The sequence below is a fragment of the Lissotriton vulgaris genome, chromosome 12 (genome assembly GCF_964263255.1).
Source record: "Lissotriton vulgaris chromosome 12, aLisVul1.2, whole genome shotgun sequence".
Classification (NCBI taxonomy): domain Eukaryota; kingdom Metazoa; phylum Chordata; class Amphibia; order Caudata; family Salamandridae; genus Lissotriton; species Lissotriton vulgaris.
Window position 1 is genome coordinate 756911564 of NC_141700.1, and position 23092 is coordinate 756934655.

At 44.3% G+C, this 23092-nt stretch overlaps 1 protein-coding gene across 4 annotated transcripts in view; it reads right to left on the reverse strand.

Moving 5' to 3' along the window:
• The window catches only part of KDM6B (lysine demethylase 6B), an 823670-nt gene that overhangs the window by 258366 nt on the left and 542212 nt on the right, over window positions 1-23092 (reverse strand). For all 4 annotated transcript variants that reach the window (XM_086946061.1, XM_086946060.1, XM_086946064.1 and 1 more), the window contains one exon: window positions 17169-17270. The gene's annotated coding sequence lies outside the window, so the exon portion shown is untranslated. The remainder of the gene's footprint in view (window positions 1-17168; window positions 17271-23092) is intronic.

Consider the following 23092-nt stretch of genomic DNA (forward strand, 5'->3'; position numbering starts at 1 on the left):
TCTGAGGCCTCCATCTCTTTTTGAAACAAGGAAATCACAAGAATAGTAACCCTGACTTTCTGTGCACGCTGTACCTTCTTGATAGAACCTTTGGAGAGCAAGAGGCATATCTCTTGTAGGAGGATGGACAGATGTTCCTCTGAAATCCGCTCTGATCTAGGAGGGGTATTGGGCCGGGGGGAAGCAAGGGTATGACATGACAATTATGAATACTTTTCCACACTTCTTTCGGACGAGATAAATCACCAACTTGATAGGAAGTGCTAGATATTGCATCTCACTGGGTTGTCATGAGCCACTAAGGGCAAACTTGTGTTGGCCAGTGTAGTTAAAAGACCAATGTTCCTGCTGGTCCATATATTTCCTGCCAGCTTCATGTCGGCTGCTGCTAATCAACTGGATTGTTTGTTGTATCACTGGATATGAAGTCTTTCTTTATCTAAGCACCAACAACCTAAAGTAGTCCCTTAATTTCAGAGACTGGTGTGGGAATTGCTTTGCAAGGGCTAACAGCCCCAAGCAACACCCTGTAACTCTATCATTAAAGCGTTCCAAACTACAGTCCACCTTCTCACTTAAGAGGCGGCACCAATCAAATGTCCATCAGCAAAGCCTGCACATCGCTAGAAAACAGAGAGGACCTCATCCAAGCATTTGATGAAGGACTACACTGGTATGGCATCCAAGCCTCCATGGATAACCTTTTTGGCCCGCATCTTGCCAATTATGTACTGTCTGGGCCATAAAGGCCCTGAAAATGCCTACCATGATCTCGCTGGCCATGTGCCAAAGAGCAATAGGGTGTAAAAATGCAACAGGCAGACCACAAGTCCACACTAGCTGAAGGAAACCTGTTTGCCCAAAGGTGTCAAGCCCCATTATATTCCTTATCTGGAGGAGCAGGGTGGGATGAATTGGGATTCACTTTACTGGTTGAGGCCTGCACAATAAGGCTCTTTCGGGTGAGATGATTGGTGAGAAAATACGAGTCACCAGGCACCGGCCGCTCTGACGTCAGACCACCTGCCTGTCCACAAGCTGGCACGAACATGGTATCAACCAGGTACCCATGAGAGTAGTTGTAATCGTCTCATTGCTGTGGTAAGGACTCAGACCAGGGGTCTTGGGAGCTACTAGTACCCTGGAAGTAGCTCTCTGAGGTGCAGCCCAGACCTGTATGATATTCAGAGGTCTAACCACATTGAAGAAGGTAGCAGTATACACCCCCAGACTACGCACTGACAACCTGCAGGACTTGAAATATAATCGCCTGTTTCTTCTATTTGAACCTGGAGATTTGTCATTTTGCAAGCCCCAATCTACCAGTCATACAGTGTGTGAAAACACAAGATGTTGCAGGAGTGTTTTTACGGAAAATGAAAATGGTAATTTGAGAGTGGTGTGCTGATGTTTGAAAAAAAAAAATGAATGACAAACCAAACCACATTTACATTTAAAGTTGCTCTTTGAACGATAACTCACATGTGTTTGGGAGATTTATAGGTATTAGTATTTATTTCGTGCCAGTGGGTACTTGTTATGGATGTTATTCCATTACTCACGTGGAGGCTTTTTGCATTGATAACATTTTTCCAAACATTGCTCTTGGTAACTCGGTCTTATGCTTTGGGGTGTTCTATCAGAATACATCCAGGTACTGAAAACCACCACATTGTGAAAGAAAGTATATATGTGTGAGTATAGTTTAATCTGTTGGTTTACACCTGGGTGGCCGCTACTATGATCTGTCAAGTTGTGGTCACTATTGTAACAATGATCAAAGTTAGTAGTAGCTCGGGACTGTTTTCATTGATCAAAAGTAGCTCTCACTATAGAAAAGATATGAGAGCTCTGGCTCAGGTGTTGGCAGCCAAGGTGGCAGGATTTCCGTTAAAACATTTGTTTTAGTCTCAATGAAGGGCATATCTAACTCTAAGCCACTACTGCTAATAAGGCACTCTTCTCTGCTGGTGACCCATAGGGCAAATCAAGCTCTGTCTCAGAAGAGGTGTCAATCCTACTGGAGTTTTGTTTTTAAGTCTAGGTATAAAGGCATTACCATTGTAATGAGATGGGGAGCAAGCCATCCCCGTATCCTGGTGTACACCTTGCTCTGGTGTACACCTTGCTCTGGCACAGAGTTCAAGCCAGAACCAAAAAGATGATGAAACCTGTGATGTGGAAGCTACAAAGGTTAGAGTCAGGCTGCATGACGTCTGGTTGCTCTTTTGCGATTTCATAGCAAAGCATTGTTTGTGCTCATGTGTAACTCTGGGGGTCAGGCATAGGTTTTAGCACCAGTGGTGTTGGTGCCAGTATCAGGTGGCAGGAATCAGTGTGGAGCATGAGGCCAGGCTAAAATCTTTACTAGAGTTGGTAAGAGTCCATTAATATTTCTGAAGGGGACACTGTGCACCAACCTGCCAGTATGCCCATGCGGTTCCATGGGGCCAGAATCACGCCCGAGGAAGCTGGCAACACATGGGATACTGCCAGGATGACCTATTTGAAGGTCTCAATCTACTGTGGGGAACTCAGGGCACATTGAGACCGGCTAAATAATCTACTCGGGGACTAGTGACCTCCTGGGAGTGCATCTTGACACACTTGTCCTTCCTACTTAAGAGTCAGAGTGGTAGGATGGGGTAAAATCCCACTTCACTTTTTATGCCAGCATTTGGACTTGGACATTTTGGAAGACTTCAGGTGGGTAGTAGAATAGACGCAGAAATGGCTTGGTGATTGAGATAGGGTCCAGGCCCCTGACTTAGAACAGGAGCATGACCTACACAAAGACCATGGCTACTTCTGGTGCCTGGCCACAAACAACTTCACCTCCTGGTCTCAAATCACCTGTGGGTGCATGATGGTGCATTTATTACACACGCTGTTGTGTCTCAAGCGAGAATTGTGAGGATACTGGAGGGAGCAGAAGGATGAAATCCTAAACAGTTGCTTTCCATTGGGTAAGACTGTGGATACCTCCGGAGGGGCTCTCAGTGCATTATTGAGAGAACTTACCCTACCCTGATGCCCAGACAACCTCCTGGGTCTCCCGCTTGTCCCATCATCGTACAGCTGCTCAATTATATGGAGAGACACAATCCAAAGAGCAGCTAGACTCGCGGGTAAGATGACCATAGACTCCAACAATGATGCGGTTCCCAGATTACATACACTTGGTCAAGCAGGAAAAAAAATGTTCCTTTTCAGCAGTTAAGCAAAATATGCATGCAGTGCAACAGAACTGCATACTGTTCCCAGCAAACCTGAAGGTCCACTTTCTGGGCAAGGCATATTTTTTCGAGTCCCCAGAGGTGGCGTTAGATTGGGTCAAAGAGAAGGGAACACCCTCCCCCCCCCCCCTCCTACCACCACTGTATGAGAGTCAGCCTGAAACCGTTACACGAGATGAAGCTCCAAATCCCTGGGTGAGGCAGTGGCAGAACAAGAACCAATAATGCTGGTGGAAATATGCAGTCAGTCTTTCTCAAGGCAGCATGGTCAGCGATCCAGAGGGAGGATAAGACACTGCCCCCACCCCCAAAAAAAAAAGCTGAAACCGATGCAAGCACGGCGAGCATGGTCAGCGATCCAGAGGGAGGATAAGAGACTGCCCCCCAAAAAAACCAGCTGAAACCGATGCAAGCACGGCGAGCTTGGGCGTCACAAAAGAGACTGCGATAACAGGTTTGTTAATGATCTGCAAGAGTGGACCCTTTGTTTTACTGCTTTCTGGGACCCTTTAGAAGGGTCACCGATCTGCTAGGTGGGCACATCACATTCTCTTGTCCTCCCCATGTGACCCTGTTGCAACTGCCGAGATGTGGGACACTGTTTGTGATGGACTATACAGTTTTATGAAAGACTGGGGCATAAGTATGGGTTAGGGTCAAAGGGCCCATATACAAATTAGGAGACAAGTTCTTAACTGGCTGGCCAACGTGGGGCAATTGTCAGGAAAAAAACAGACGAGGGATTTGGCTTATGCAGTGGTTAACAATGCTTTTGGTACTGACTCTGCCAACTATTAAAGACTGCTACATGTAGTCTGATTTCCCTCCCTCTCCATCCCAGCCGGAAGAGGGATGACTCCGGTCTCAGAAACAGGAAATTGCCTCACGTTCGTACATGCAGCAGGAGTTGTTGACACTCCACTGACTGAGTATAAGGACATCCGAGAAGCACTCAGCGTCATGTAGTCAGGCAAGTCACACAGCCCCAACAGGTTCTTTGTTGACATGCTGCCCTACTGGTCCAGCGGCGTTTGCCTTTATTTAATGCAATAACACATGCCGGTTCAATTTTTGGGGCTTTCGCTGGGTTTCCATTTTGGTTACATGAAGATCCAGGCAACCTTTTAACTGCTGCGCCTCTTATCGACCCATTTCACTAAAATAGGGATCAAAATTCTAGCAAAAGTATTAATTAGTAAACAGACTGGTTAGAGTGCTTGCTTCGCCGATTGATATGGACCAGATGGCTTCATGACCGTCATGTAGCATAAGCATGGGGACAGAACACTACAACACCAGTTGTTTATAGTGTACTCTTTTGTGTCACAAGAATATCAACTATTTAAATGGTATTATTGCACGGATAGTCAAACATAGGGAGCATTTTTGTTCTATCCAAGCATGTTGCATTTATAACGAATTATTCAGTTTCATAGATTAAGAAAGTGCATTATCCATTCGTATTTTATCCAACATTTGTTTCTTTTTTTAAATATCCATAAAAAATATAAAACGAACAAAGGCAGCCACTCTAAGCCATTCAAACTCTGTACACACATCTTATAGACCATAATCCTCTCAGTGTTGCTACATGTACTCATTCTTAAACATAAAATCCTGCTTTCCAAATGATGAGGCAGCAACGTTGATGCAGCATTATGGTGGAAACAAGTTCGTTTTCATCCATCTTCTTAAGGATAGGAATAATTAATGTTATAATGCAGCTCAATGGGTGGATCCTCAATATTAAAAAGATAGCTACACACATAAATATCTACACTTAATCTGCAGCAGTTACCTTCCTTTTGTTCCAAGGAGGAAACCAATTACGAGCCACATTTTATTTTAGCAAAGGAACTGGCACGTTTCAACCCTCACCGGTCTCCCAGAGACAGACACACAATGTATTTAGGTTCCAACTAAATCTGTACACTGTATCCGTTTAGCTCTCTGAATGAAGGAGGACCTGACAATTTGTTTTAGTTTACCATGATCTAAATTGCCGTTTTAAGCAAGTATATTCGGTTCACAGTCGGTCTGTGTTATGTTTAGCATTCCTTCATTGTTATTGTATAACTTGAAGACTCGTGCCTAGCTCCCTGGTAACTGGGGTGTTCTAGATTGTTTAGTGTACAGTTACTGAGAAGTTGGCAGAGCTAGAAGGTGGTTAAGGTCACTGCTTGTACCTTCCTTAGTATACCAGTATCATTAAAGCGTACTCAGATTACATATGAGTGGACTCGTAGTTTACAGAAGTGGCAACGAGTGGCTTTAACATCACATAACGTGTGCAGACTTTAAGCGGATTTCAATGGAGGAGCATTTTGAAACCTTAACAGACTATATTGTTTGAGGGGGAAGATTTAATCCAAAGCATTGTTAATCAGCGTATTTGCTTGGTTGTGAAGGTGTTTTTTTTTTTTTTTTTAAACCCTTACCGTGTTGCCTTTGACATGGTTACAGTTCGGCATCTTTAACCCCTTGTCTGCGGGGCTGATTCCCCCGCTGTGCTGGGGGGAGGGGGGCGCGCACAGCGCCCAGGTGCTCATGACGAGCTCAGCTAGTCATGAGTCACGGTGGTGTGCTCAGGACGAGCTGAGCTCGACACACCCGTTTCTGTAGAACACTTGCACAGAAGAAGAATTAGCCCTGCGTGTGAGCGTTTTAACGGCCATGACTAGCTCAGCTCGTCATGAGCATGGGAGGGGTTAAAAGCCACCTGTGAGGATGGAGAAATTCCAATTCAGTTTGCCCGAGACGTACCCTAGCAATGGACTTGCTTCCTTGCACTATGCTAATTGTTCTTCACGGGGGTCTAAGCGACTGCAGGGCATTCATGGCAATTAAAGAAGGACTACTATGTCCTTGCTCCATGGCATTCTATGCAACTGCACAGAATTCATCAAAGGTACAGAAGGACTATTTCTAGGTCCTTGTTCCCAGACTATGCCCCTCCTTGTTGCGGCCAGCACGTTTCCCAGAGAAGCCTCTGCTTCCGCGGGCTAATGTTTTTTATGATTATTTTGTTCCTCTTTGTACGTGCTTCATGAGATTCTCCGAGAAATGCTAAAGCAGTCCAATTAGTTCAGTGGACGCGCTCTTCTATGCAGCCTTATTGTTTTCAGAGCTACACAGATTTAGAGGAGTTATTAATTCACACGCTAAAATCCATTTATTCAGCAACTCAAGATTAACACAGAGTATTAGGGTATTAATTGTCCTGTATTTGCTTCCCCAAATTTCTGGAAATCTGGTATTAATGTATCCAGAATATACATATGTATTACAGTGAAGGGGTGAAGGAGGGATTCTGTAATTATTTTCATTGATTCCCTGGTGTAGCACAGCATCATGAGCACCAACTCCTTCACAAGCATTTTGGCCTGCTGAAGGTGAACCATGCATGAAATGGCTTCATTGGAAGTCTTATTTTCTAAATTATTTAGATACTATTGACATTGATGGAAAAATGGAGCCTGACCCCCCCCCCCCCCCCCCTCCACATGTTTACATTCTGTGGGATCTATGGGGTTAAGTGTTTGAACAATTACTGCTGATTCTGCGTAGTGGTGATGACTGCAGGGATGTGAAATTCCTATAGTCCCACACCCAGGACATATTTATTGTTTCGACAAGTTTTCAAGTGTATTTTGTCCTTGGGACAAGTAGGCCCAACCCCCTGCGGCACAAACCCTTTGGCTGCCAGTTTGCAGTAACACATTATGGATTAGGGAAGGGCACTGTCTGCAGTAAAGGTAATATTTTTGCCAATATGTTAATGCTGTTCAAAAAGCCTTTATTATTCGGGTGAGCACTGTAAGTAAATGTAAGCTCTGACAGCACTACTGACAGTGGTTCCAGTATAAAAGTGTACACGTTTTCAAAGTTTAGCAATATGAGGATATGTATAATGCTCCCAGGATGCTATCTGATTTGATGCAAATATTTGAAGAAGCTTGAAAGCAAGATTGAAATGCTTATAAAAAATGAAAACAGGAAAAACACATTTCACTAACCGCATCGCTGCGGCGGCTTTTCCCGCTGTGTGTGGCGTTTTAAAAAATACAGCGTTACAGGACGAGCTCAGCTCGTCATCAGCATACGAGCGCCATAGCTGATGACGAGCTGAGCTCGTCATCAGCATCAAAGTGGCTAAACTACTGTAACATTTCAGGTATCATTTCTTTGCAGCATCATTTAGTAATGTGTTGATGCATGCTAGTATTTCCCAAAAATATTCATAATGGAAAGTCAGTGTCACCTGTTTCAATAAGATTATGGGAAACTAAAATAAACAAGCATTGGCAAAGCTAGTAGGTCCGAAATTGGTGCTCAGCTTTTTAGTTTTGTCAATGTGGGAATTGTTTTGGAATGGTCTTTGTAAAACTTTATTGGTGTGGGAGCTGCCTGGCCCTCACCATTATAACAAACATTGCCAAAAGCAAAAATTATTTTTGGTCTCATAAAGCACACACTGGCACTAAACAAAACAACCTTGTGTGCCGATATGCTCCTTGTGGAAAAGCAAAATGCTGTCACTCACAGTGGAGCCAGCAGATGTAGAGGGAGGGGCAGAATGTTAGTAAACGCAAAAGGTCATGGTCAACGCCAGACCAAATTCGAGGCCCCATTATTACAGAAAGTCTCAAAAGTGCACCCACTGTATATGTCCTTTCATTAAGTGCAGCTATACAGCTTTCAGGAATTTCCAAGAAGTTACAGAAATAGGACTAGAAATAGTATTACTAGAAAATATTTGTGAACTGCATTTAGCATTAGCAAATATGCATGTGTAGATTTGCTTGTGCGAAAATGTAAGTGTTTGTCAGTTCACATTCCCTCCAACCACTTTTTTCCCAACTCTGGAAGAAGGTTAATGTCTGCCATAGTCAGAAGTAAATTTACAACATTTCTCAATATGGGAAAAGATTATAGAAGATTTCTTGAAAACCCTTAACCCATGCAAGTTAGTAGGTTTGCACAGACTCAAAAGGACATTCTAACCCCAGAATTATTGCTCACCACTACCTTCAGCCCCAGTAGGTAGATCTGCGGAAATGTGGCAATATAAGGGGATTGCAAGCATTCAAACACTACTATGCTATGAGCACTGGCATAATCAGAGAGACTATATTAAAGCTTTTGTATAATGAGATTGCTGCCATAATTTGTCACCGCACTAAATGGCACCAAAGGGACAAATTGATTTATGAAGCAATCCGCCCAATGGACAAGTAGATATTTTATTAAATTTCACACCCCTGTGGCTGTTTTTTAAAAAGCTATTGCAGCTTTCCAGAAGTATTTTGCACTACATGTATGCATAGGTATTGTAAGATACACATTCTTTAAGAGATGGCATGAAGCAAATAAGTGTGGAGGAATGTGTCTGCCTTACGCAAATAATCTCTTGATTGTAAATTTGAGGGTTTAAGTAATATGTGATCAAGTGGTTCATATGAAAGACCCTGTAATCCAGGAGAGATTGTGGGTTAAATGAGATGCAGAATTACAAGATATTTTGGCAATTGTAAGAAAGGCGGAAATGTCTAGCCATAGTGTGAAAGCTATTAAGGTTGAGACTAGTAAATTGTAAGAAGAGGTAGTAGGTAAAATTTAAGGTAATGATAAAAGTAACAGAAAGAAACTAAGAGTAGTCAGAAAAAGGAAAGTTTAAGATGTTCCCATTGTGACAGTGATTCTCAAATTAAGAATAGCAAATCATGCCCAGCAGCCAAAGTCAAATGTTCCATAAGAAGTAAGACTGGACATGTTGCTAAAGTTTGTAAGACTAAGAAAAACATTAAAGTGAAGTGTCTTGAGGAGGAAGAGGACTTCGATGAGGGAGAACAAGTCCCTAGAATATTTACCACAAAATATTTATTTGTGTTGAATGCAGGTGGTGATGACAAACTAAGAAACCGGTTTGCTTAATGAGGATTGGTGGGGTGGAAATCCAAATGTATACAGATTTGGGATCTCCGTATACAATCATTAATGAGAAGGTATGTTAGGAAAAAATTGTATATCACATCAGATAGAGATTATTTCCCACGGATTTTAGACTATAAAGGTTCTCTGGTGAAAAAAATGGAGATTTTAGGGTACAGATATTTACCAAGGAAAATTGTATAAAGCATGAAGAGGGTCATCGGTTCTGGGTTGGCAGAACCAGGATAATCTTAATATGATGTTGAACTTGAACAGTTCTGAACCAGTATTGATTGTGGATGACAGTGGGTGTTGGTAATTCAATACTAGATTTCCCAAAGTGTTCTCGGAAAAGATTGGTAAGCTCACAAATTTAGAATATCACATCATACTTAGGATTCTGCACAGCTCAATGTGCACAAAGCCAGGAATATTCTTCTTATGTTAAGACAGGAGGTGCAAAAGGAACTTGACAAATTGATTGAGGATGACATTATTGAATAGGTAGCAGCATCTGAGTGGATTTTACCTGCGGTGACTGCCAGATGCAACAAAGGCAAAATCAGGTCATGCATTGATTTATGCTACCATAACAACAATATAGTGATTGATAACTTTCCTTTGCACAAAATCTCTGAAATGCTTGTGTCAATCGATGGTGCAAAGTGGTTTACCTCACTTGATCTATCCGCAGTATACCATCTGATATCTTTACACGAGGAGAGTAGAACAAGTTACTTACCTTCGGTAATGCTTTTTCTGGTGGATTAAGTATCTGCCTGTGGATTCCTCACCTTGTTAATATCCCCCTGCGTCAGCAAAATTCGGAAATTCTTTTGTAGCTCTTCACGCCGACGTGGAGGACGTCACAGAAGCACGGCATTGCGCGCGCGGCTCCTCTGAAGTCACTGGCTCCTTAATAGGACTCTGTCAGCGTGATGACATCAGTACCGCCCTTTTATCCGTGCCCTCGAGGCACACGGACGGACCGACAACAGTAGATATATACACAATGTACACAGTACCAAATAACCAAGTTAACACACACAGTGTGCAGTCTAAGCTTGAAAGCAATTATAACAATACATTTCCTTTGACAGTAAAATATATATATTAAAACAATGTCACTAATGCAGGTTTAGAAGAGTGGACAACGGGGAGGTCGGTGGGTCAGTGAGGAATCCACAGGCAGATACTGTATTCACCAGAAAAAGCGTTACCGAAGGCCAGTAACTTGTTCTTCTTATGGAAACATCTTCCAGTGGATTCCTCACCTTGTGAATAGATTCCCACAGCAGTCCCACTCTCGGAGGAGGGTGTCCATTCTTCTATACCAAGAAGTCCTGAAGGACGGAACAAGCAAAGTGTCCATCTCTCCTCACCTCTGCATCCAAACAATAATGCTTTGCGAAAGTGTGGAGGGGGGCCCAAGTTACCGCCCTGCAAATGTCCTCCACAGGAACACCCCTAGACAAAGCAGATGTAGATGACTTTGCTCTAGTAGAATGGGCTCTCAAACCTTCAGGAGGTTCCTTACCGGCCAGAGTAGCATATCTTGACACACAAGGTAATCCATCTTGACAGCGTGCGCTTGTGCACCGCTTTGCCTCTTCTGGCACCAACGAAACCCACGAAGAGCTGGTCATCAACTCTGAACTCTCTGGTTCTGTCCAGGTAGAAGCTCCCCGCCCTCTTAGGGTCCAAACGGTGAAGTCTCTCCTCTTCCTTAGAAGGGTGAGGGGGAGGATAGAAGGTAGGGAGGGTAATGGATTGCCCTATATGGAAGGCAGAATAGCAGTCCTAGTCCTGAGTACCATTCTTTCAGCATGAATGGTCAAGAATGGGGATTTTGAACTCAGAGCTGAAGCTCACTTACCCACCTTGCAGAGGTTATCGCAATCAGAAATACCGTTTTAAAAGATAAAAGCCTCAAGAGACACCTGTGCAAAGGCTCAAATGGAGAACCCATTAAGAAAGCAAGCACAAGATGCAAGTCCCATTGGGGCACAATAAATGGAGTAGGAGGAAATGTATTTGTAAGGCCCTTTAAAAACCTTAAGACAATAGGAGACTTAAATAAGGACAGCTGATCCAGCAGACAGAGAAATGCAGCCAAAGCCGATAGATAACCTTTCACTGTAGCTACAGCAAACCCTTGCTGAGCCAAAGAAAGCGCAAACTTTCGAGCAGACTATCGAGCCTTCAAAGGGTCAATGGATTTCTCCCCACACCAAGAGACAAATTTGGACCACCTATAAGAGTAGATAGACTTGGTGGAATGACGCCTGGGTGATAAGATGACATCCACCACATCATGTAGTAGAGAAAAATAATTCAGGTTTCCCCGTTCAATCTCCAGGCATGAAGGTGTAAGGTTTGGAGGTGGGGGTGTAGAACCTGCCCCTCCATCTGAGAGAGGTCTGCCCTGAGAGGGAAACGGAGCGGCGGGCACGAGGAGAGGTGGAGAAGATCTGTGTACCACAGCCTACTTGGCCAATCCAGGGCGAATATGACTTTGGCCCGGTCTTGGCGTATCTTCCTCAGAACCCGAGGAATCAAGGGTATGGGAGAAAACGTGTAAAGGAGTTTTAAGTCCCAATTCAACTGAATCGCAGCCTCCAAAGCTCCCTGCATCGGATACTGGAGACTGCAGAATGACGGGCAGTGACCATTCCCGTAAGTGGCAAACAGGTCCACCTGAGGAGTTACCCCACGTCCGAAAGACGTGACGAACCACCTCCGGGTGAAGCCTCCACTCGTGGTCGGCAGAGAACTGCCGACTGAGACTGTCTGCACGCACGTTCAGAACTCCGGCCAGATGATTTGCCATCAGACAAATCTGATGGTCCTGAACCCAGGACCAGAGTCGCAGAGCCTCTCTGCAGAGACATTGTGACCCCACTCCTCCCTGCTTGTTGACATACCACATCGCCATAGTGTTGTCCGTCAGGACCTGAAACGGCTGACCGCGAAGGAAAGGGAGGAAGGCCTTGAGCGCCAAAACGTATCGCCCGTAACTCTAGAAGGTTGATGTCAAGCAACCTTTCCTCTGGAGACTAAAGACCCTTGAACTCCAGATCCACCAGATGAACACCCCACCCTAGGGTGGATGCATCTGTTATCACCGTGGCCACCGATGGAGGTAAGTGGAACAGCTTCCCCTCGAGTCAGATTGCTTTCCACGCTCCACCAAGACAGATCCACCGCACGTAGTACATTCTGCTTTCATTTGATAAACATGATGCCCATGGCACTTTATACGGATGTATTGAGTTTCCTTCCCTTCCTGCGGATAATGTTTTTTTACATATCTCTTGTAAAATTGTTCCTTTTACTTCTACCTGTTGGGATACCATATATTCTTTGATGCTTCAGTGACGTCGTCCACGTCTGCGTGAAGAGCTACAAAAGAATTTCCGAATGTTGCTGACGCAGGGGGGATATTCACAAGGTGAGGAATCCACTGACAGATGTATCCATCAGAAATAAATGTACTGTATACGGCATCCCTATGGGGTGTCATCGGTATAAGAGAATGCCGTTTGGACTATCATCCCTGGCAGAGTTTTTTCCAAAAATTAATTCATCTGCTTTTCAGGAGGCTGAATAATATAGGGTGTTTCCAGGATGACATCTTGATATATGCAAAAGACTAAACAGTAGCATGATATGACTGTGAACATGGTGTTAGAAGTTCTAAATGACAGGAATTTAACTGTGGAATACTCTAAATGCAAGTTTGCCAAGTACTCTGTGACATAGCTCGGTCATGTGTTAAGTGAGAAGGAAGTTTTTCCCAAACTGGAATTAATTGAAGCTATCCACAATGCCCAAGCTCGTACTAGAGTTAGGATCCATCTTAGGACTTGTAGAGTTTTAATCCAAGTTTGTGTAAGGGTTCGCCAGTGAAGTTTACAATGTCAGCCAACTATTGAAAACAAGTGCAAATTTTGTTGGACACTTGGATGTCAGAAGGAATTTGAGGACATCACAATAGCAAGAATGTCCACGAGACTGCAGGATTTCAATTTATAGAGTAGAATGTGTTTCTGGTAAAAGCAACACTGATTTTGTGTCTAGATTGCCTTTGGACATTCAAGAGTGTGAGGAGTCAGAATGGGAAGAGTTCAGAATTGCTATTATTCTTGATCAAGGTTTGACTGGTGTTGAGAGAGGATTGGGATTCGATTTTCCAAAAATGGATCAATTTCATTGGATCAGGTTGGCTCAGCAAATCAGAGTAATCCACGGAATTGAAACATTTTTGGAAGATAAGAATTAAATTAACGGTGGGTGGTAGCATTGTGCGGAGATAAAGTTGTTCCTCCAGTTACCTTCAGGAGCAGAGTAGTCAATTTATGTCACGAAGGACCAGCAGGAATTGTCAAAACTAAACTTGTAGTCAAAAAATGTTTTTTGTGGCCTTGAATGGATATGTTCGAGAAAAGGATGGTAAGAGAATGCATTGCGTATTCTAATGCCGACAAGTCCTTAAAGACCTTTAGGCACAGCATGTGTGAGCATACTGTTCCGCCTAATCTGTGAGAGACAGTGACCATTGACATCATCAAACCCTTGGAGAGGGGCTGAAGTATATGATAGTCTTGATGGATACCTGTTCTCGATGGCCAACCATCAAAATTGTTGAAAGAATAGACTCAACATTTATGGATGAGATTTTCTTAAATGAAGGGTTGCCAACGCAACTGATCAGTGATAATGGGGTACAATTTATGTCTTGAAAAACTCGATTATTTTACCAGGGTGGGCATCAAGCATAGAACCACTTCACTCTATAATCCCAGTAGGAACGGTACGACAGAGACCTTCAACAGGGTGATTTAAAATGTTGTGCAGTTAGCTGATAGGAACAAGGATGACTGGGAAGCCCAAATATTCAAGACTGTTTGGATGTATACAACAGTTACTCACAATGCTTTAGGTGTTTCGCCTTTTGAAATTATTAGAGGCAGGGAGGCCAGGACCAAGGCTAACCCAAAGTGGTTAGTACATTCTGTTAAGGCAAAGTTTTCCATGGAGGAGGTAAGGAAGGAGATTGTGGATACTCATTTAAAATACAAAGAACTTAATGATTTAAGAACATTTTTAAAATATACTAATGCGGAAGTTAGAATGAAGGTCAAGGTGAGAAAACCTTGGAGAGTCAAAAAAGGAGAGTCAGTTCACGGAACCATTGAAAGTTATTAAGGTTTTGCATAATGCCCTCCTGTTGAATGATGGCAATGTGGAACTTAAAAAGAATAGCTGTACTTCGCAATGAGAGTGTATGGAATGAGAACTTAACTGACAAAGGTGCAAATACGGACAGAAAAGATTATTGACCCAGCAGGGGATGGCACCATGTATAGGAATGAGTCAGAAAGGCTGTTAGAAACCGACGGCTGTGTTGCAGGAGGAAGGGTTAAAGAAAGAGGTGTAGGAGAAGGTGGTCCTGTGGAGGTGAATGGTTGTACTAGCGACATGCATAGTAAGGAAGATGGAAGTAAGGAAGATGGGGGTGAGGATGGAGTTTAGTTGGGGGGGGGCATGTTAGAATTAAACCTAATTGGTCATTGTATTATTAATGTGCAATAGTAAGTGATTGATGTATATATATTTTTACTGTTATTCTTGTATTTTACTATGGAGGTTTATTCTTTTGTTTATATTTTAAAAAGGGAAGATGTGTTATGTTTAGCATTTCTTCATTGTTATTGTATAACTTGTAAGATTGTGCCTAGCTACCTGGTACCGGGGTGTTCTAGATTGATTAGTGTACTGTTATTGAGGAGCTGGCAGAGCCAGGAGGTGGTGAAGGTTGCAGCTCATACAATCCTTGGTGTGCTAAAATCATTACAGCTTATTCAACTTGCATATGAGTGGACTCATACTTTACAGTCTGGCAATCTCCCTAAGCAGGATGTACTTCTATTTCTCATTCCTTTCAGGCGTATACACTCTTGCATTTTAACGTAAAAAGGATGCTTTTGTGAAGGCCAGAGCACACAGTGTTCAAATTGGCCTGTCCTTTCCCCCCTCTTCCCCCAAATGTTTGTATTGTTTTTCAAAAAGATACATACATAGAGTAGTACTGTACCAGGGTTATCATAAGATATTTGTGAGGCAGTCATAGCATATAAAAAGGAAATAAAACAAGAACCTGAGGTGAGATTATTACGGTCACTCGATTATACAGGGCCTAACCCCGGTACGGAATCATGCAGAAAAGAGGAGAGGTGGAAATATGAGAGAGAAGAGGACAAATTGGACTGTACGGAGCACACAAATGTATGGGTTCATACTGACATTTGCAGCTTATAAAGTTGCCTTTGACTCCCTATGATAGGATTTTTCTCTGGCAAGTCCTACAGAAAAATAAGGTTTCACCTTTCTGGCTTTCATCTACGCATTAGATAACAGCTCTTGGAGCTAGGTGAGAAACACAATCTTATCTAACCCATTCCACACTGGCACTAGGAACGAGTGCCCGCTCTTGCAATTTTTATTTGCTTTAGCAATTGGGCCATTTGCAGTTTGATCACAAAGAAGGGCCTGGCACAGGGCTTCTAATGGGAGGGCAATCTAAAAGACTGGATGTCACAGTATGCAGTTGATAATTCTGCTTTTATTCTGCCACTTGTGATGAACTGGGGAAAGGCTGATGACAATCCTCAATCTCTGTGGTGAAGCCTACGGTGTGATAGTAAAGTGAGAAAAATCCAAATTTTTCCCAGTGCAGGGGTGGGACTCCGCAGAGGGCTGGAGGGAGAAGCGGCAAACAAGAACCGGAAGTTTGAAGTACTGACAGGCGCACAACCAAAAGTTTCAAGTTCTGAGAGAGGCACATTTCTATTGACATGTGTTGTGAACTAAACAACCATCTTGCTTTAGGTTATATGGCAGAGGGTCCTTTGGGCTGGTAATCTCCTCCCCATTACTACACCTTCCATGCTGATGATCAGCCACAGTGCTCGTGTGCTGATGACTAGCTCAGCTCGTCATAGCCCTTAGAACGCTCGCACGCGGGGATAATTCCCCTGCTGTGCTGAGCGTTCCACGGAAACGGGTGTGGCCATGACGAGCTCAGCTAGTCATGAGCACAGGAGCACTGTGCTCATGACGAGCTGTGCCCCCCAGCTCAGCAGGACAACTACCCCAGCAGCCAAGGGGTTAAGATGGTTGCACTCTGAAAGCATTATCCCTATGAAATTCCTGCCCAGTTGTTTGGTAATAAATGGGACATGTTCCTTAGTTTCACATGGGGTGGAAATCCACTAAAATCTCCTGGACAGATGTATCCGTCAATGTAGGATGACAGGCATATGGCTGTATTACTGAACTGTGCAGCTACTGGCCATAAACAAAAAGCATTCCAGGTCTAGGGATGATCCACCTATCTGCTGGGAATGGGACCTGTTCAAGGTTTCATCTCCGATAACCAATCTGCTCTTAGATCATAGACTCTCTGCCCGCTCCTGCCTAGATAAAGTTGAGCTACTGGCAAAAGGTGCTATGCTGGACTGGCTGTCTATGCAGGACGGCACACAATTGCTCTGGCAAGGCTTGCTGCTGGTGCAAGTAACAAGAGTTGTGGTGTTCCACAGGTGGGACCTCCTTGGCATATCCAGATTAGATGTAATGGTCACTTAGAATCCTTCTAAAAATATCGAACTTTCACCGAAACTACGTTCTTATAGCATTGATAATGTTAAGAGATTATTGTTCATCATCTCCTTTAAGCAACTTCACCTAAGGATGTACAGTGGCTTTGGGTCAGCTCATAATTTGGCCTAGAACGTTCAATTAAGGTATATGCCAATTCTACTTTAATCTAGTAAGAACAGACAACATTTGATGAAAGAAAGTTCCTTTCACAGCAGATTCTATGTTGTGGGTGCAGCGAGGTTTGGGAGTACAAAGTGGAAAAACATTGAGGTCAGGTAGATGCTGATCTGGTTACAAAAAAAGTTAATAGTTAAAAAACAAAAAAAGTGGTCTTACCGGGCACTCATTGGCTGGCCGTGCCCTGGCCTGGCACCCTTATGAATGGGTGGTAGACAAGAGTGGCGAAGTTACGAACCGGCCATGGCGCAGACATATATCCTACAAGAGAAGGTAAACCAGGCATAAATACATAATTGGACAACAGCATATTGAAATAGACAGCAGAAATCAGCGATTGACCAATCAAATTTAGGAGATTCTTGCAAAAACAAGGGAACGGATTGTGAACACCTTTGACCCTCTGGTCTACTTGCACAAACAGTTGTTCCAAGACAATGCCACCATAATTCATGGAGTGTTCCGTTATAATAACTGAATAAACCGATGCATTTAGGAGATGCAGTTATGGTCAAGTTGGATTACAAATACCAGAATATAATTGAACAGTCAATGCTACATGTTATTTCTAACTGCATGAAAATAAGAAGTTTTTAAAATATTGTGAAAATAGGCTCAATCAAGATTTTCCAAAGCCGACTGGTATTTTAAGCCACATTTTTTCCCTAAATTTATTAAGAAGTCAATTCCTTTAACATGAATAATTTATAAATATATCAAGGAGAACGTGTTTGTGGTTGTGGGGCGCGGGGTGTAAAAACACATTACGGACAAGTCTCCTTTTGATTAAAAACAAAAAATGTAACTCCCTTATAACACTATAATTCCATTTTTGTTTAGGGACATGATTATAAACCGCAAGGGTGAAGCTGGTGTTTTAATAAATATATTTTACAAAACAAGGGAACCCAAGGTGCAATCGCTAGGGACCTATGGGTAGTACTTTTTAACAGAGACAGTGGTCCCTAAACAAACAAAATTGATTCAATGAATATAGACTAGATAGTTCTATGTTAACGTCCAGCCGGACCGTTTTATTCAATTAGATAATTGATTGTATCAAAATCTTAAAAATGTAAGAGGGACACCAGCCGGTGCCCGACTAAACACACTCCACAAGAAGAAACATACAACATAAATTGTAGGCAAAACAAGAGGTAGTCTGATTGGCATAAATTATACACAGACTAATCATAAACTACACATATGCACATATAAAATCTCAATGCATTAGTGACATTTGTGTATGCTGTCGACGACGCTTCGAACTAAAATTAATTTAGAGTTCATCTTCAGGACTATTGATCCTTTGCCTAATCTGAATGGCTGAGCGAGCTCGTCAGAATGGTGAGGGAAAACGGCTCGACTATAAGAATAGTGCCGAGTTGAATTCCACCGTTACAATGCTGGGGATTGAATTGCAAAAAGTCCAAAGCGGTCAGCACACCAACATAAATTAAGGATGCCACGGTCCTGAGTGAAGGTCCGGATTCCAGGTAACCGTTGCGGGAGGGATCCACAATGGGAGTCCAATTTCCGCAGGGGTCGATGCCCAAAACTTTTCAGAGTAGCAGGTCCTCAATGGGGGTCCGTTCTGCTTGCAGCTGAGATCAACGCGAACGCGAAAGTGGAAACGGGCGTTTTTGCCATTGCTTTAACGTGGGTTTTCACTGCTTTACTAGGATGACGTTCAGGTGCCTCACGCAGAACCGGATCTGAACAAAGCAAAGGCCAACTGCAACTATGAGTAACTCCAGTCAAGCATGGTCGTGGTTGGGCATGTTCGCATGTGTATCATGATCCAGCCCTTAATCCCTCATATCTCTACCCACGCTCCCCCAGATTTCGTAATTTATACCAGCCTCGCCCTAGCAATACCTCTTCCTTACTCTACGTTCAGTCACTCCTAACTCCATGCATTGCAGAGGGGCCACAACGGGCGAGTGAGGCCTTTCCGAGAGACTTTTAGACCAGATATAGCCCAAGGTTGTGCCTTGATTGAGACAGACAGGGCGGACTCGCCTTGAAGGCTGAAAACGTGGCTCTTGCTAACATACCGTGCAAGGCCAGAAACCAAGAGAGTTCTTACATGGATGCACCCTAACAAGCGTGAGGCCCAAGGAGCTGCCTAAGCTGGCACATGTGACTTGATTCTTAGACTAACGAAGTGTCTATGCCCGACTAGGTCCGAAGCTGAAAAGGTGGCTGGTCCTTTTACCCCTGAACCGAGACGAAGCCACACAGAAAGGTCTGTGGCAGATGCACCCGACTAGGCTTGAAGCTGAAGAGGCAGATTGTCCTTGTACCCCTGTACCAAGATGAAGCCTCAAAGAAGGGTCTGTAGCAGATGCACCCGACTAGCCCCGAAGCTGGCGAGGCGGCTGGTCCTTGTACCCCTGTACCGAGATGAAGCCTCACAGAAAGGTCTGTGGCAGATGCACCCGACTAGGCCTGAAGCTGAAGAGGCGGCTGGTCCTTGTACCCCCTGAACCGAGACGAAGCCTCAAAGAAGGGTCTGTGGCAGATACTACCAACTACGCCCAAAGCTGAAGAGGCGGCTGGTCCTTGTACCCCTGAACCGAGACAAAGCCTCAAAGAAGGGTCCGTGGCAGATACTACCGACTAGACTTGAAGCTGAAGAGGCAGATTGTCCTTGTACCCCTGTACCGAGATGAAGGCTCAAAGAAGGGTCTGTGGCAGATGCACCTGACTAGCCCTAAAGCTGAAGAGGCAGATGGGCCTTTTACCCCTGAAAAGAGACGAAGCCTGAAAGAAGGGTCTCTGACAGATACTACCAACTAGGCCCGAAGCTGAAGAGGCGGCTGGTCTTTGTACCCCCTGAACCGAGAAAAAGCCTCAAAGAAGGGTCTCTGGCAGATACTACTGACTAGGCCCGAAGCTGAAGAGGCGGCTGGTCCTTGTACCCCTGTACCAAGATGAAGCCTCAAAGAAGGGTCTTTAGCAGATGCACCCGACTAGCCCCGAAGCTGGAGAGGCGGCTGGTCCTTGTACCCCTGTACCGAGATGAAGCCTCACAGAAAGGTCTGTGGCAGATGCACCCGACTAGGCCTGAAGCCGAAGAGGCGGCTGGTCCTTGTACCCCCTGAACCGAGACGAAGCCTCAAAGAAGGGTCTGTGGCAGATACTACCAACTACGCCCAAAGCTGAAGAGGCGGCTGGTCCTTGTACCCCTGAACCGAGACAAAGCCTCAAAGAAGGGTCCGTGGCAGATACTACCGACTAGACTTGAAGCTGAAGAGGCAGATTGTCCTTGTACCCCTGTACCGAGATGAAGGCTCAAAGAAGGGTCTGTGGCAGATGCACCTGACTAGCCCTAAAGCTGAAGAGGCAGATGGGCCTTTTACCCCTGAAAAGAGACGAAGCCTGAAAGAAGGGTCTCTGACAGATACTACCAACTAGGCCCGAAGCTGAAGAGGCGGCTGGTCCTTGTACCCCCTGAACCGAGAAGAAGCCTCAAAGAAGGGTCTCTGGCAGATACTACTGACTAGGCCCGAAGCTGAAGAGGCGGCTGGTCCTTGTACTACAGAATGAGACGAAGCCTCAAAGAAGGGTCTCTGGCAGATACTACTGACTAGGCCCGAAGCTGAAGAGGCAGCTGGTCCTTGTATTCCTGAACCAAGATGAAGTGTGAAAGAAGGGTCTGTGACAGATGATACCGACTAGGCTTGAAGCTTACGAGGCGGCCGGTCCTTGTACCCCCTGAAGCCTCAAAGAAGGGTCTCTGGCAGATACTACCGACTAGGCCCGAAGCTGAAGAGGCGGCTGGTCCTTGTACCCCCTGTACCAAGGTGAAGCCTCAAAGAAGAGTCTGTGGCAGATGCTACCGACCATGCCCAAAGCTGAAGAGACGGCTGGTCCTTGTACCCCTGAACCAAGACGAAGCCTCAAAGAAGGGTCTGTGACAGATACTACTGACGAGGCCCAAAGCCTGGGGAGGTATCACAAGTGATCCACCTGCTAGGCTGGAAGTGTAACAACGCATCTATGCTGCAACACCTAACTGAGCCCTAAGCCTAAGTGTCTGGAGTTCACAGGCACAAAGCCAAAAGGGGTGTCTGACACCATAAACTCAACTATGTCTGTAATCCATAGAGGTGTGTCTGAACACACAACCCGAGTAGGCCCAAAAGCGAAAGAGGGGTCTAGGGAGTAAGTGCCCACCTGGGCCTGGAGCCTAATGAGGTGCTAGGCAGTGCCAGAAATGGACAGGTGCGTTCAGATCCGGAGTACTTGCGCTTTTTACATGTGAAAGGGACAGTCCCAGCACGTCTGGGTAGTAAACCAGTATTCTGGAAGTGAGTACCTATGCTTCTGTACTTCCACTTCAAGTACTCTATCTGGAGCATGATTATGCATCACAGGCGAAAAGGCTACAGAATTGTCAGTTTAGTGGCGGCTCAAAAAACAGAATTTGCATGCCCTGTGAGCAGGCGCCTGGGGAAACCCATCTGACTGGGCATTATGCCCGAGGCTGCTTGAGTTCTAACACTACACTAGGTAGTGCCAAGGAACAAACAAGCATTGGCAAAGCCAAAAGGTTGTGCCTATTCAAGCTCTATTAACTTTGCCAGTGTTTTGTGGGAACGTATGAAAGCAGTGTGGCTGCTGTGCACCAAGGTTTAAAGTATTTTTTAATGCTATGGCATCATTGACCCAGTCATAGCACTCTTTTAAAATTTACTTTCAAACATGCTGCACAGAGGCCGCACTGCTCTATAACATGGCTTAAACATTGAAAAAGTCAAATATTAGAGCTATTTGACATTGCCGGATTCTGCTGCTTTTTCTGAACTATTTTCCCGCCTGGACTTAAATATGCAGCCCAGGCTGGTAAAAAATATTTAAAAATGGACTGGTGATCACAATAGTTGAAGTTCACTCTTTACTAGTTCAAAAACACAGCTCGTTGAGTTTGCAATGTATACTCTTTAGAGCTAAGCAAAGATTTTAACTTTTTAAACACAAAATGTACAGATGAAGCCATACTAGAATAGGACCAAGCTATCAGCGGAACCCTGATCCCATGTACAATAATCAACGTGGATAAAACTCACAAGAGACCCTCTTTCTCAAAAGCCAAACCGAGCTGTGTGCAGGACTGGGAGAAAGAACCACCTTTTAGGATGAGCAGTTTTAAGGCAATTCTACTCCCTGGAGCTTTGACCCTAGCTGTTTAAAAGGTTACAAAAGGCCACCTATGCAACATCATGACGGGGGCGTGAAGGATGTGCACTGTGCCCTCAAATGACTGGACAGCCTGCCTGGGTACCCGACTATATGTACACACCTTATCATGGATAGTAGCAATTTTATAGTGCAGCTTGGCGACACTGGTGAGGAAGTGTCCAAGAATGAGGTCTTAAGGATTAGCGGATTGCTTGCACACAGGAGAGTTTTGTATTTAATACTGCTATATCCTCGACTTAATAGGAACTCATAAAAGCCAATTGTACGGCATATATGCAAGATGGCAGAGACGGAACGCTCACTGCGGACATGTGCAGTGATCAGATATCCAACATTATGATGTCGCTTAATGAAGTCCTATTAAATTCGGCAACAGAAACATCAGCGATCTACAAAGTGCCAATAGAGGCGCTATAAAATTATACAGATCAGCTGTTTTGGACGCATCTGAATTTTCAGCAAAAGAAAGGCCAAGAAAACATTACTTACTCGTAAAAGGTGTCACAGGAATGCATCTTTTCCCAGATACAGGTTGCAGTTCAACAAACATGCATCCATTAGGAGAATACTGAACACTTACACAAAGTGGGAGAAGTGTGGCGGAGCGGCCAGAGCAGCTGACGCCGGAGCGTGGGAATCATTGGTCGATCTCCGGCGGCAGCTCAGCTCAGTATCATGTGACTCTGGGCAATAGCTCACTTAATCTCCCCAAGGGCTCCCAGCACCTTGAAACCTTAAGGGGGATATATTCACTTTTTACAAATATGGGTATTATTATAATAGTATTACACACATTCAGCTCAGTGCAAAAGAAAAGAAAAAAGCGCTATCATGGGGCCAGCGTTGACTGCATCATAATGTTTGGACTGGACTGG